Source organism: Canis lupus, chromosome 3 (genome assembly GCF_048164855.1).
Source record: "Canis lupus baileyi chromosome 3, mCanLup2.hap1, whole genome shotgun sequence".
Taxonomy (NCBI): Eukaryota; Metazoa; Chordata; class Mammalia; order Carnivora; family Canidae; genus Canis; species Canis lupus.
This window is the reverse complement of record NC_132840.1, coordinates 66,019,131-66,034,501: the sequence shown is the minus strand read 5'-3', so window position 1 is coordinate 66,034,501 and position 15,371 is coordinate 66,019,131. Positions and strand designations below refer to the sequence as shown.

The following is a 15,371-nucleotide window of genomic DNA, read 5'->3' as shown; positions in this document are numbered from 1 at the left end:
TGTATTTTCTTTGTCTTGTCTATTCCTTTAGGTTTACACAGAACAAGATGTCTTCAAACACTCCTGGGGCAGCCCAAGTGGCTCAGCTGTTTAGCGCCGCCTTCAGCCCAGGGTGTGATCTTGGAGACCCAGGATCGAGTCCCACGTCGGGCTCCCTGCACGGAGCCTGCTTCTCCCTCTGCCTGTGTCTCTGCCTCTCTCTCTCTCTCTCTGTCTCTTGTGAATAAATAAATATTTTTTTTAAAAATAACATGTTTAAAAAAAAAAACACTCCCAAGTCATCATATTTCCTCTCATGCCGATTACAGCTACTGAGAGCTTTCCATGGTGACCTTTTTAGATTCTCATGGGCTTCTTTGCCACAGATCAGAGCTACATGTGTATTTGTTTCATGCAGGCATTAACCTCAGATTGTCTCAATACATACACTCCTCCTCCCAAGTGCTTTCCTGCCTCTGGGCTGTTCATGTGGTACCATCTCATTGTGCTGCTTCCTGGCCCTCGGGCTTGGTGAGGTGACAATAAACAGGCAGCATTAATGAAATCGGATGAGCTAGAGCTGATGACAGAGAGGCAAAGCCCCTGGTTTTTTTTCTCCCCTAATCTCAGGTTTAGAGAGAAAAGATAATCAATCTGAATTGCACTATATACTTGGAAAAATTGCGATGTATGCATTTTGAGAGAGGGAGCACTCCTGAATGTAAAGTCAGCAGGATGCAAGTTGTAGCACCCTAGCATATGAGGAGGACTAGATGGAAACACAGAGTTAACAGTCTGATGGGGTCAGTCCATGGTGTGTGTATGCATGTGTGTGTAATGGGGACAACGGCAGACTGAAGTGTAATACTTAGAGCAAAGTGACGTGGAGAGAAGTCAAAGACCAATTCACATGTGTCATATCTGATGCAACTGGAGAAGAGGGGAACTTCAGAGGGGACAAGAAATCCAAGGAAATCCACTTGACTGTATTTATTTGAGAGAGAGACAAAGAGAAAGAGCACAAGCAGGGGGAGTGGCAGGCAGAGGGAGAGGGAGGATCAGACTCAACAGGGAGCTCAACTCTTCAACTTGGGGATCCATCCCAGGACCCTGGGATAGTGACCTGAGCCCAAGGCAGATGCTTAACCAACTGAGCTACCCAGGCACCTCAACAACAAACATATTCTTAAACATAACATTCATTCTTTTTAATTCTTTACTCAAGATAAATCTATAGAGGCTAGTGTTTGAGTCAAAAACATGCTTTTTTATGGCTCTTGAAATTACTTGCCATATCACTTTCCAAAAGAATAAAAGATAATGCCAATATACAAGTGTATATATTGAATATATACAACTCTTTATCAGGTAAATTATCTCTTCTTTTTATAGGTTTTTTTCCCCCCCCGGGGTTTTATCTTGTTTTTTCATTTGGAATGTATTCCGTCTGTCTCTTCATTTTATTTGACTTTCTCTGTTTCTTACAAGTGTATCTGCATCCATAGGTACAGGCATCTATCTTGTGTATATGTATACACAAGGTGAAATCATTCTGGAGACCTTTAGGTCTCTCAGTTCTGGAAAATTATCTCTATTACTTTTACTACTTTCCTCCTCTCCATTTTCTCAGTTGTCTATCTGGAGCTCCAGGGTTTGGTCTCCTGGACTGATGTTTTTCTCTCAGATTCCATCTTTGGCTCTTTGTTCTACTTTGTAGGGGATCTCCTTGAGTTTAGTTTTTAGACATAAAAGGGATGCTGGTCTCTAACTGGGGATCCCTGATCAGGACAAGCACATTCATTTGCTGGAGTGGCTGATGCTGAAGGCTCTGAGTCTGCTCCAGGACTAGCCCTCACTGGCTTTCCCAGAGTTACAGCCCATGTTGGGACAGTTGCATCCGATGACTGGTCCATGTGCGGTTATGAAGACCGGGCTTCTGGCCTCAGGCAACACTCTTCTGAAGGGCCAAATCAGCTACAGAGTCCCCTGAGATCTCTATGGCAACTGCATCCACTGCACGGGTGAGCCTTTCTCTCCGCCTCTCCCACCTTCCTCACCCCTCAAAGGTGTTCTTCCTAGCGGTATGTTCCAGGAAACATCCTGCTCACTGATTCCAGTCTCATTCTGTGTCATCAGAAAACTGACCTGTGACAAAATCCCTTTTGAATTTTCTGATTTCTTACTTTTCTCTTTCTAGGTATTGAATGTCTTGGATTGATTTCCTGTGACTCTCACATCTGTTTTCACATACTCAGTTTCTTTTTACTCTTGTTTTTGGGTGACTTGCTCAATTTTGGTTTCCTTTTCTAAAATTTTTATTTAAATTCAATTAATTAACATATAATGTATTATTGATTTCAGAGGTAAAGGTCAGTGATTCATCAGTTGCATACAACACCCAGTGCTCATCACATAACGTACCCACCGTAACGCCCATCACACAATTACCCCATCCCTTCACCCTCACCTCCCCTCCAGCGACCCTCAGTTCATTTCCTCTTATGGTTTGTCTCCCTCTCTGATTTCATCTTGTTTTATTTTTTCCTCTCTTCTCCTATGATCTGCTGTTTTGTTTCTTAAATTTCACATATGAGGGAGATCATATGATAATTGTCTTCCTCTGACTTATTTCACTCAGCATAATATCCTCTAGTTCCATCCACATCATTGCAAATGGGAAGATTTCATTTTTTGATGGCTAAGTAGTTTTCCATTTTATATATATATATATATATATATATATATATATATATAATATAACATATATAATATATTCCATTGTATGTAGTATTCCATGATGTATATGTACATATATATATTATATATTTCTATATATCTATATCACATCTTCTTTATCCATTCATCTGCTGAAGGACATCTCAGCACTTTCCATAGTTTGGCTATTGTGGGCATTGAGTGCCAATGCCACAAATCTTGTGGTGCCCCTTCAGATTACTACAGTTGTATCTTTGGGGTAAATACTCAGTAGTGAAATTGCTGGATAATAGATTAGCTCTATTTTCAACTTTTTGAAGAATTTCCATACTGATTTCCAGAGTGGCTATATCAGCTTGCACAACATTGCACGAGGGTTCCCCTTTCTCCTCATCCTTATCAACATCTGTTGTTACCTGCCTTGTCCATTATAGCCATTCTGACTGGTGTGAGGTGATACCTCATTGTGGTTTTGATTTGTATTTCCCAGGAATTCAGCTAGATAGGTATTAATTTTGGTTTTCTAATCCTTTTGGTGATTTTTTTTGCAGTTTTTCATTTATCTCTAAGAGCTCCTATTCTCATTTTTCTTTTTTAAAATAGTATTTTCCCTTGTTTAATAGGTTAGAGAGCTTTATTTAGTCTTGTATTATTTTATTTTTACTCTGTTATCTCCATTATGTCATTGTAACATGTCTCTCATGTAGGAGATATTTCTCAAATGTTTCTTAGCACTTTCCATAGTTTGGCTATTGTGGCTATTACCTTTAATTTTGGGGTTTTTAAAAAGATTTTATCTATTTATTCATGAGAGACACATAGAGAGAGAGGCAGAGAAATAGGCAGAGGGAGAAGCAGGCTCCATGCAGGGAGCCTAATGTGGGACTCGATCCTGGGACTCCAGGATCACATCCTGAGCTAAAGGCAGGCGCTCAACAGCTGAGCCATCCAGGCATCCCTTAACCTTTAGTTTTTGGAAGACAGTGTACATGGTTATAGATTTTGTTCCTTGACAGGTTTTACTTTAGAGAAATTGAGCAATGGTCATTATTATTGTGCAGTCTCAGATGCCAAGAGTTTATTTTTCTCTGAGGCTGTTTAATCTCAAAAATAACCATCTATCTACAGCCTCATAATGATGATCTGTGATCAAGTATTTTCTAGATAGATAGCTTTCCATTTATTTATGTCTTATTTAATTTCTTTCAATCATGTTTTATAATTATCAGTGTATAAGTCTTACTCTTCTTTTATTATTTTTTCTAAATATTTTATTTGATGGCTATGTTAAATGGAACTGCTTTTTTAATTTCATCTTTGGACTGTTTATTGCTCATGTGTAGAAACACAATTGAATCATGCATGTTAATTTTGTATCCTACAACCTTGCTGAAATTGTTTATTAGCTCTGATAGTTTTTTGGTGGGTTTTTTAGGTTTTTCTATATACAAGATCATGTCATCTCAGAGATAGTTTAACTTCTTCCTCTGCAATCTGGATGCCTCTTATTTCTTTTTCTTGACTAATTACCCTGACTAGGGCCTCTAGTACACTATCAAATAGAGGTGGTAGGAGTGGACATCCTTGTCTTGTTCTTGATCTTAGGAGGAAGGCTTTCAGTTTTTCCACCGCTAAATATAATGATAGCTGTGTATTTTTTTATAGATGCCATTCATTAGGTTTAGGAAGTTTCCTTCTATTCGTGGTTTGATGAGTGTTTTTATCATCACATCCCATTCTTGCTCTCTCTGATACCTGGTGATACCGGATCTTATAAACCTCCAAGGTTCTGTGGGACAAATGGAGCTCAACTGTCCATTCATCCTCAGGCAGTTTAGGCTGTGAACTTCTCTGCCCTGTCTGCCATAGTCACTAGTAATATAAGATGGTGTTTATGTGGAAATGTGGGATTTCAAAGAATATCACCACTATTTATCAGTAAATACACACATCATGTACTAATGGTAGGCCCTCTTCAGTTTTTCCCCCTTTACTACAGTCTATAGACTTGCTATATTACTGTTTACCCAACTTGCTGCCTTCCTAAATTAACTTAGTCATGGTCTTAACAAAAGCAACACATCAAAAGGTAAATATTCACCACGAGTTTCTAAGTCATGCCAGAAAACCTGGATACAGTGAGCTTAGAGTTGGCCATATCAAAGACTCAGGGAAAATGCACCAAATAGTGATTTGTCCCCAACCACCAAAGGTTATTGACACTTCCCTATATGAGTTATAGCTGTACAGTACTTTATTTTTAATTTGCCTTTAAATCTTTTTGAAATTCTTTTAACTGCTTATTTATTATCTTAGTTTTTGTCTTTCTTATGCTTCCATTTTCTTTAGCCTGTTTTTTTTTTTCCTCATCATCGTTTCAGTTCAGTGGTTTCCATTAAACTGGTATTATTAAACAGAGCTCTATGGAAATCCTCATCCCTGGTCTTTCATGCTCATCTTTGTGTTGTGAGTTTAAAAGTCAAGTCTTTCCCAGATTCGAAGTCAGTAAGTTTTAGTGTTATCACGTAGCTCTGGCAGTTAAATTTGTGACCAGGGGTGAGTCAAGATTCTCTGAGGCTGGCTTTCATTATCCACTTCATATGGCAGTTGTAATAACTGAATGGGCTTTCATATACAAAGTTTCTATTACATTGCCTTGCAGGATCTAGTGCTCCATTAAACTTAACTCCTTTCCCTTTCTTAACTATTGATATACAACATGAGTGTGTTTCTCTTCTATGATTCTCTCTCTACTGAGTCATAATGACAGAATTTAGGTGCATTAATTTGTTGACTTACATTAATTTTTCTTTTGCTTTTCTCCAGGAAAGTTTAGAAGGTACTGTACAGCTGAAACTCAGAGGGAAGTGTCAATCACCTTTGGTGACTGGGGACAAATCACCATTTGGGGCATTTTCCCTGAGTCTTTAATATGGCCAATTCTAAGCTCACTGTATCCAGGTTTTGTGGCATGACTTAGAAAATCCTGTGAATATTTCACCTTTCATGTGTTCCTTTTGTTAAGCCCTGCTCCTTCGTGTTTAATCTTTGTGTTGAACTCAAGATCAGCATCATCATTGAATCTCTATCTCCCATGCTTATTCCCTTGGGAGCTCTGGTTAAGACATGACTTTCATAAGAGTAAAGTTTACTAGCTATTAGCAGGACCTGGGATGGTGTGCTTTCCCGGGTTGAAGATGTGTGATAACCTTTTCTCTTCTGCTGAAAGTCATCCTAGCCCTTTTATTATCAATTATAAACAATAATTTTTTAATTAAAAATGCGGTAGCTACTTATGGTAGAAAAACAAAGAAACATGGGTAAGCAAAATGAAGTATGAAGTTTTAAAAATCTACTCATAATCCTACTATGTAGTACATAACAATCTTTCCAGATATTTTCTACAGTTTTATAGTTGATTCAGGTCAAGGAGTAGAAGCTTCATATGTTTGTTATTAGGACAGATTGCCTAAATATGATGTGTGAATTGTCAAATTCTCTGCCAATTAAGATATGGTAGAAGAGAGGTGCAGCCTTATTTTTCATACGTTTCTCAACACACAGGCAAACTAATAACTTGCCACTGTAGGATGTGAATCAGGTTAGCTCTTTTCAGTGCCTTCTCGTCTAATAATAATGTGTTGTTTATAACACATTTAATGGTTTCTCCTCAATGTTCCTATAAAATTCCTGTAAACAATAAACATTGTACATGAGAATGCTTATAGCTAAATTCACAGATTAAGTTTCAATTTCACAAATGTGGAAAAGATCAGAACTGTGGGCTAGGACATTTGCTTTCACTTTTGGGGCTTGGCTTTGTTAGATCAGAATATAACAGAATATAACAGACTATTTCTTTCCTCTAAAACACTATCCTGGTGGTAGAGGGATGGTGGGGCCTGGCCTTCTAGCACAATAAAAAATCCTCTTGCAGGTGTAATAAAATGAGTCAATCTGATTTCACTGAATTATTATGTTTTCTATTGAAATATTAGTCTTCAAAGCAAAGGAAATAATGGACACTATCATATATAAGTTTTATATATATATGTGCATATGCATACTATTTTGAGTATAATTTTAAGAAATAAAAATACCTGGGAAGAGTCAGTTCCATCTTCACTAATGTACATTTTTTTTTATCATTTCCTAATTTCCTTGACTATTTCTCAGAGTTAGAGAAACTCTAACTTGCTTTCTTATCTGCTCTGAACATTTAGAGTAGTTACTTTCAACCTTGCCTGCACATTAGAATCATAGAGCTTTCTAAAATACCAATGCCGTGGATGTACCCCTAATAATCCAATCAGAATTTCTGGACTTCAGGCACAGGTATATTAATTTCCTGAGGCTGCCATAACAGATTGCCACATACTTGGTAACTTAACAGAAATTTGTCTGAAATCAAAGTGTTGGCAGAGTCATGCTTTCTCTCAAAGGGATGATCCTTGCTTTTTCCTGGCTTCTATTGGTTGTCAACTCCCCTTGGTGTTCCTTAACTTGTACCTGCATCATGCTATCTCTGCCTCTGTTGTCACATGGCCTTTTTCCAGGTGTCTCTTCTGCATCTCTGTATCTCTGTGTCTCTCTACTCTTTTTATAAGACACCAGTTGGATGTCTAATATGACCTCATTGTAACTGGGTTACATTTGCAAAAACCCTATTTCAAAGTAGGTCACATTCACAGGCACTGCAGGTTAGGGTCTCAGCAGATCTCTTTTCTTGATGGGGATGAGGGCAGGAACACAATTCAACCCACCACACCAGGCAACAGTAATTGCGGTTCCCTAGGTGAGTCTATGGTGTAATAGCTCATGCAGAAAGCCTATTCTTTCAGAAAAGTGCTTTTCAAACTTTAATAGGCATATGAATCAATTTGGCATCTTATTAAAATGCAGATTCTGATACACTAATTCAGAAATAAGGCCTCACACTCTGCACTTCCTACCAGCTCCAAAGTGGTGCTGGAGCTGTGGTCCACACTGCAAGGAGTAAGTATTCTTAGAGGGCAGGCCTTGTGGGCTTCTTTGCAGCTCCACCTCTGGCTCTCCTCCTTAGGAGCGCCTTGGTATTAAAAGCCTTTCTGAGAAACTTGCAAAGATCAAATGTTTAGTTCTAGCTGATGAAGAGATTAATTTTTCTTTAAAAACCACACATGCGAGCCCCCGCTTCTGCTCTTCCCTTTGTGGCAAGATTGAAATGCAGAAGAAGCAAAAGGACATACACAACACACATTCAAGGCAACTTCTATTGAAATGCGAGAGAGTTTTCTAGAAGCCATTTTTAAATCACTCCAAGTTCACCCTTCCTTCCGTTACTCATTCCCATAAAAAAATCAAGAAGTTCCAAATGAGCATGTCTATTTAAAAAAACAATAGCTTCATCAGTCTTTCAACTTACCATCTAATTTTTAAAGGGGCTTTTATCCTCAGGCTAAAATAATTCCAAACACATTTAAACAGAATAAAATGCAGCTTGACTAGAAATATAAATTGATAAGGACAAACCCTGCTGGGGTCTATTTCACTTGTCCTTCTAAAATAAATTTAAACCTAACTGGGATTAAAAATAACTAAGTGACACAACTTGCTGAGCATAACAAAGACACGAAATAAGCTAACATTTTAAACGAATGATTTTCCCCCCTTTGGATCACAAATGCCATTTTTCTTTTATGTGACTTTTCTCTGTAATTTAGCAGAAACAGTCTTGTGGGTTTATTAAAACAACATGGCCAATTAAGAAGAAATCACAAAATCTACTTAAGAAATTTGTGAAGGGTGCTGGCACACACTGTTTTTTAGGCGAGTTGATATATAAGACTTAACAATATGAAGAGTTGAGGCTTTGTTTCCTAAATTTTTATTTTGAAAAATGTCACATCTACAGACAATTTAAAGATAGTACAATGAACGCCCATATACACTTCAGCTGGATTACTCTATTGGTAATATTTTCCCACTTTTGTTTTTTTGTCTCCCTTTCTTTCCATTTTTGCTAGAGCATTTGAATATTTCAGACATCATAACTAAATACTTCAACCCATTTCACCTAAGAACAGAGACATTTTTCAAATAATTACAGTGCCATTATCACACCCAAGAAATGTTACATGAATAACTATATCATCTAAAACACAGTTCATATGGAAAAATCTTTAGTTTTCCCCTAAATTTTCTCTATAGCTGTCTCTTCCTTTCTTCTTTCTTTTTTCTTTATATTACTTGAAAAATTCAGGATCTTGAACAGACTGATTTCCCAGAAACAAAATTGAATCTGCAATCAAAAAATTCCCAACAAACAAAAGTATAGGACCAGGTGGCTTCACAAGTGAATTTTACCAAACATTTAAAGGAGAGTTGATACGTATTCTCCTCAAAGTAGTCCAAAAAACAGAAGAGGGAGAAAAGCTTCCAAATACATTGTATGAGGCTAGCATTACCCTGATAACAAAACCAGGCAAAGAAACTACCAAAACAAAACAAAATAAAACACCTACAGACCAAAATCCCTGATGAACAGCAATGCAACAGTCCTCAACAAAATATTAGCAGACCACATTCAACAATACATTAAAAGGATCATTCTTCACAATCAAGTGGGTTTTATTCCAGGGATGGAAAGATGCTTCAATATCTGCAAATCAATCAGTATGATACATCACATTAGCAAAATGAAGGATAAAAATCATCAGAAGATCATCTCAATAATGCAGAAAAATTATTTGACAAAATTCAATATTCATTCATGATGAAAATCTCTCAACAAAGAAAGTTTAGAGAAAACATATCTCAGTATAATAAAGGCCACATATGACAGACCTACAGTTAACATAAAAAACTAAGAGCTTTTCCTCCAAGATAAGGAATGAGACAAAAATGCTCATGCTCACCACTTTTATTCAACATAGTACTGGAAATTGTAGCCACAGCAATCAGGCAAGGAAAAGATCAGAAGGGATCTAAATTGGAAAGGAAGAAGTAAAATCATCACTATTTACAGATAACATAATACTATATATATAAAACTGCAAAGCCCCCATCAAAAAACTATTAGAAGTAATAAATGAATTCAGTAAAGTTGCAGGATACAAAATTAATATACAGAAATCAGTTGTATTTCTATACACTAATAACAAAGTAGCAGAAAGAGAAATTAAGAAAATTCTATGTACCATTGCACCAAAAAGAATAAAATGTCTAGGAATAAACTTAGCCGAGAAGGTGAAAAATTTGTACTCTAAAAAACATAAAATATTGATAAGAAAAATGAAGATGACAAAAATAAATGGAAACTTACATCATGCACATGGAGTGGGAGAATTAATATTCTTAAAATGTCTGTAGTACTCAAGGCAATCTACAGATTCAATGCAATCCCTATTGAAATACCAACAGCATTTTCCACTGAACTAGAACATGCAATCCTAAAATTTGTTGGAACCACAAAGACCCCAAATAGCCAAATCAATCTCGAGAAAGAGAAACAAAGTTGGATATACCACAATCCCAGACTTCAAGATATACCACAAAGCTACAATAATCAAAAACAGTATGGTACTGGCGCCAAAAATAGGCACATAGATCAATGGAAAAGAATAGAAAGTCCAGAAATAAACCCATACTTATATGGTCAGTTAATCTATGACAAAGGAGGCAAGAATATACAATAGGGAAAAGAGTCTCTTCAACAAATGGTGTTGAGAAAATTGGGCAGTTATATGCAAAAGAATGAAACCAGACCACTTTCTAACACCATACACAAAGATAAAATAAAAATGGATTGAAAACCCAAATGTGACACCTGAAACCATAAAAGTCCTAGAGAAAAAAACATAGGCAGTAATCTCTTGGATATTGGCCATAGCAACATTTTTCTAGATATGTCTCCCGAGGCAAGGGAAACAAAAGCAAAAATAAAATAGTGGGACTACACCAAAATAAAAAGCTTTCGCACAGAGAAAAAACCACCACCACCACCACCAACAACAAAAAAGCAACCTACTGAATGGGAGAATATATTTGCAAATGATATATTCAATAAGGTACTAATATCCAAAACATACAAAGAAATTGTAAAACTCAACACCACAAAAACAAACAATCCAATTTAAAAATGGGCAGAGGGGGATGCTTGGGTGGCTCTGTTGGTTAAGGGTCTAACTTGATTTTGGCTCAGGTCCTGATCTCAGGCTCATGAGGTTGAGCCCCATGTAAAGCTCCGCACTGAGCACGGAACTGCTTAAGATTCTCTCTCTCCCTTTGCTCCCCTCCCTACATGCTCTCTCAATCTCTTTCTCTCTCTTCCAAAAAAAGGGGGAGAGCAGAGAACCTGAATAGATGTTTTCCAAAGAAGGCATACAGATGGCCAACATATGAAAAAAAAGATATTCAAATTCACTAACCATCAGGGAAATGTAATTCAAAACCACAATGCAGCATAACCTTACACCTGTAAGAATGGCTAGTATCAAAAAGACAAAACGTAACAAATTTGGGAGAGGATATGAAGAAAACGGTTTCTTTGTGGACTATTGGTGAGAATGTCAACTGGTGCAGCTACTGTGGAGAACACTATGGAGATTCATCAAAAAATTAAAAAAGAGATAACCATAGGATCCAGTAATTCTGGTATTTACCCAAAGAAAATGAAAACACTAACTTAAAAAGATATATGCACTCATATGTTCATTGTAGCATTATTTACAATAGCTGAAATATGGAAGCAACATAATTGTCCATTGATAGATGAATGGATAGGGAAAATGCAGCATATGATGGAATATTCCTTAGACATAAAGTAGAATGAGACTTGCCACTTGTGATAATATAGATGGACTAGAGGATATTAGGCTAAGAGAAATAAGTCAGTCAGAGAAAGACAAATACCATAAGGTTTCACTTATATATGGAACCTAAAAAACAAAACAAATGAGCAAACAATAAAGCACAAAGAGACCCATAAATACAGAGAACAAATTCTAGTGGTTGCCAGAGGGGAGAAGGTGGGGGCATGGGCAAAATGGGTGAAGATAAGAGGAAGATACAGGCTTCCAGTGATGGAATTAGTAAGTTATGAAGGTGAAAGGTATAGCATAGGGAATGTAGTCAAAGACATTGTGATAGATGGTAGCTACACTTGTGAACATAGCAGAATATATAGAGGTGTCAAATCACTATGTTGCACGTCTGAAACTGATGTAGTGTGTGCCAACTCTACCTCAATACAAGTCAATACAAGTCAATCAATCAATATCTAACCAAGCATTATACATTACATCTAGCTATCTGTCCTATCTCTGTTCTTAGAAAGTCATACTTCTTCAATATACATTTTCCAAATGAAAATCAAAAGTGTATTCAGAAGCTTATAAAAGAACAGAAATCTTTAATTCATAAAATACTTTTACTAACTTATCACAGCAGTTAGGTATCATCTTAAGAGCGGACCATCCCCACTACTCAGTTTACACTTGTCATCAGGAGATGGCTAGGGGATCCCTGGGTGGCGCAGCGGTTTAGCGCCTGCCTTTGGCCCAGGGCGCGATCCTGGAGACCCGGGATCGAATCCCACGTCAGGCTCCCGGTGCATGGAGCCTGCTTCTCCCTCTGCCTATGTCTCTGCCTCTCTCTCTCTCTCTCTGTGTGATTATCATAAATAAATAAAAATGAAAAAAAAAAAAAGGAGATGGCTAGGACTCTACGGTCACTCTACTCTCACCCTCAACCCATCAAGCTCCTCACATGCCCCTTACAACTCCATACTATCCTTCCCAGCTCCTAAAACTGATGGACTATGCTTTCTAAAACTGAAGGCCAGGTGTCAGCAAAACTTTCTCATCTTTAGAACCTGTTCTGAATGTTCTCCCCACCTTTTTGTCCTACCTAAAGTTTGATTCTGACTTCCACAGCCTGCATATCACTGGGCCTAGATGTGGGGTGGGTGTCATCCATTTCTTCCACTCCCAGACTTACTCTCCTTCCTTCCTAAAATCCAGCATCTCTGAGACTCATGCCATCTATCACCTGACCCAAACTCAATCCTCCTTTCTCCTTAATTATCTTAGTTCCTAAGTCATGATTCCCCCTGTCATGCTTTTATTAAAATGCATTTCCAATGGAAGAAATTAAAGGCTGGATCTGTATTCAGCATAGGTCATATGTTTGGAAATAGACTTATAGCAATTATTGGTCACTCAGGAGATGGTGTATGTATTTTGTTATTTTTAAAGCTGAATTAACTAGGATAACTGTCAAATTAATTTGGACATTTAAACAGTGAAATTGGATAACTCATATAACAATACAGAAAATTGCTTTGTATTTGAATATTTAATATTGGCAGCAAAAAAAAGTTGATTGAGATAAACAGAATAAGAGGAATATAAAGAATTGGCTGCAGGCAAGTACTTATGTTATTATTGCTTACTGACAGAGGACAATGGAAGAAAATTGATGAAGAACCAGAGGTAAATATGAATAAGTAAATGTAAGTAGATTTCAGATGTCAATTATTCTTATAAATTCTTCTTATAAATGTATGTGCATATGTGTATCTGCATGTGTGTTTAAATGTATAAGCACTATAGGTTAGTATTCCACAGCCTACTATCAAGGAATTCAATTTGTATTCAAAGATTAGTTTACATTTTCTAAATTCAGGGAAGCTCCAGGCCTAAGAATTCATATTGATTTAGTAAAAACTATTTTAATTTCTTCTCTGAAGAATTGATTCCAGTAAAATCTATACCAATGAGATTTCTGTAACATAAATTAGCTTGAATGTTTCTTCTTGATCAAATATGACAGGGATATGGGCTCCCTGTTGGCTAACACATAGCTAGCTTACCAAACAGATTTAAAGGAGTTTCTTCTTATTTAGAGACTTTTTGAAATAAACAATTTACTGGACTCTATATTTTATGTATTTACTCCAGAAGAATGAAAGTTTTACCATAATAGGATATGATGCCTTATGTGACTATTTTAAAGGCTTGTTTTGCACAATAAAGAAATATAAGAAGTAAAAAAAAAAAAAAAAAAAAAAAAAAAAAAAAAAGAAATATAAGAAGTATTTGCTTTTCCCCCTGTTCCTCACTGTAGAAATGACAATACACACACAGACTAGGGTTCCTGAATCCCAGCCTGGTCCAAGGAATCTTCTCTATTGTGAATACAAGCATGACACGACTCATGTATAAACTTTTAGAGTGTTTACAATATAAAGGAAAATAGAAACAACTTTCTCCCTTTAATATGATATGATAGACATGGCCAACATAAATGAATAACTTCATTTTCTAGACTGAATAAAAAGAACTGAAAAGTGCTTAAACTATATACATTGCTTTATTTCACTTCCATCCAGAAGAAGGCATTGGAATATGCATTGCTCCAGAATTTCTACAAGGTTTATCTCTTTGAGGAGCTATTTTAAGCTCTTCCAGACCTAAATTCTTGGCCAAGACCTTTAAGATTCCCAAAGGTAAATATTATTATATTGAACGCTAGTTTTTCCTTGCTAGTTGGGTAGGAAGAGAATTTGATGAGAGGCCTGCATTTTAAATCCATCTCATAATATTAGTAAACATTGATTGGTTGCAAGGAGAAGTAAACCAGCTCAAATTCATTTCATAAATACAGAAATTATGTATTACGCACTTGTAAAATGCAGTGATGCAACTGCTTTCAAGAATGATTGGATCCATACATCTGTCACCATACAATGTTATTACAACACCATTAAAACTCACAGAAACAAAGATCAGACTTGTGGTTACCAGAGGCAGAGGGCGGAGGAAGGGAAACTAGAGGAAGATATTTAAAAGGCACAAACTTCCAGTGATAAGATAAATAAGTATCAGAGATATGACACACAACACAATGACTATAGCTAAGCCTGTTGTACAATAGATAGGTAAGTTGCTAACTGAGTAAATCCTAGGAGTTCTCATCAAAAGTACAATTTCTTTCTTTTCTTTGTATTGTATCTATATGAGAAGATGGATGTTAACTTAACTTATTGTGATAATCATTTCACAACACATGTAAATCAAACCATCCTGCTGTACACCTTAAACTCATACAGTGATGTGTGTTAATTATTTTTTCAATAAAACTGGAGAAAGTAAAAAGAATGATTGGATCCAGAGGCTCAAACATTGACATAAAAATGCTGCTTATTCATCTCTAGGCTGGTTTTCCTTTCTGTATATTTGCTACATTCTTTTTTTTTTTTTAAGATTTTATTTATTCATGAGAGACAGAGAGAGAGAGAGAGAGAGGCAGAGACACAGGCAGAGAGAGAAGCAGGCTCCATGCGGGGAGCCCGATGTGGGACTCGATCCCAGGACTCCAGGATTACACCCTGGGCTGAAGACAGGCGCTTAACCGCTGAGCCACCCGGGCATCCCCTATTTGCTACATTCTGAAATAAATTCTTCCTTTTGTGGTAGGCACCAGCAGCTTCAGACTGACTACCTTCACAACCCCGGTGAAAAGAGGTCACCTTATTATCAATAATTATATGAAGAACTCTCAGGTATGGTCCTCATTGACCCAGTCTGGGTCATGTGCACATACCTGAACTAACCACTGTGGTCAAGGAGATGGTGTCCTCATCAACAAACGCTAGATCATCACATTCACTAGATGTGGAAGAGGAGAGTTCCCCA

At 36.9% G+C, this 15,371-nt stretch overlaps 1 long non-coding RNA gene across 1 annotated transcript in view; it reads right to left on the bottom strand.

The window, feature by feature from the left end:
• Window positions 1–8,558: 8,558 nt before the first annotated feature.
• The window catches only part of LOC140630912 (uncharacterized), an 89,738-nt gene continuing 82,925 nt past the window's right edge, over window positions 8,559–15,371 (bottom strand). Inside the window, exons 4-5 of the long non-coding RNA XR_012028592.1 lie at window positions 9,591–9,659; window positions 8,559–9,334 (exon numbers count right to left, since the gene is read on the bottom strand). This is a non-coding gene — a long non-coding RNA (uncharacterized lncRNA). The remainder of the gene's footprint in view (window positions 9,335–9,590; window positions 9,660–15,371) is intronic.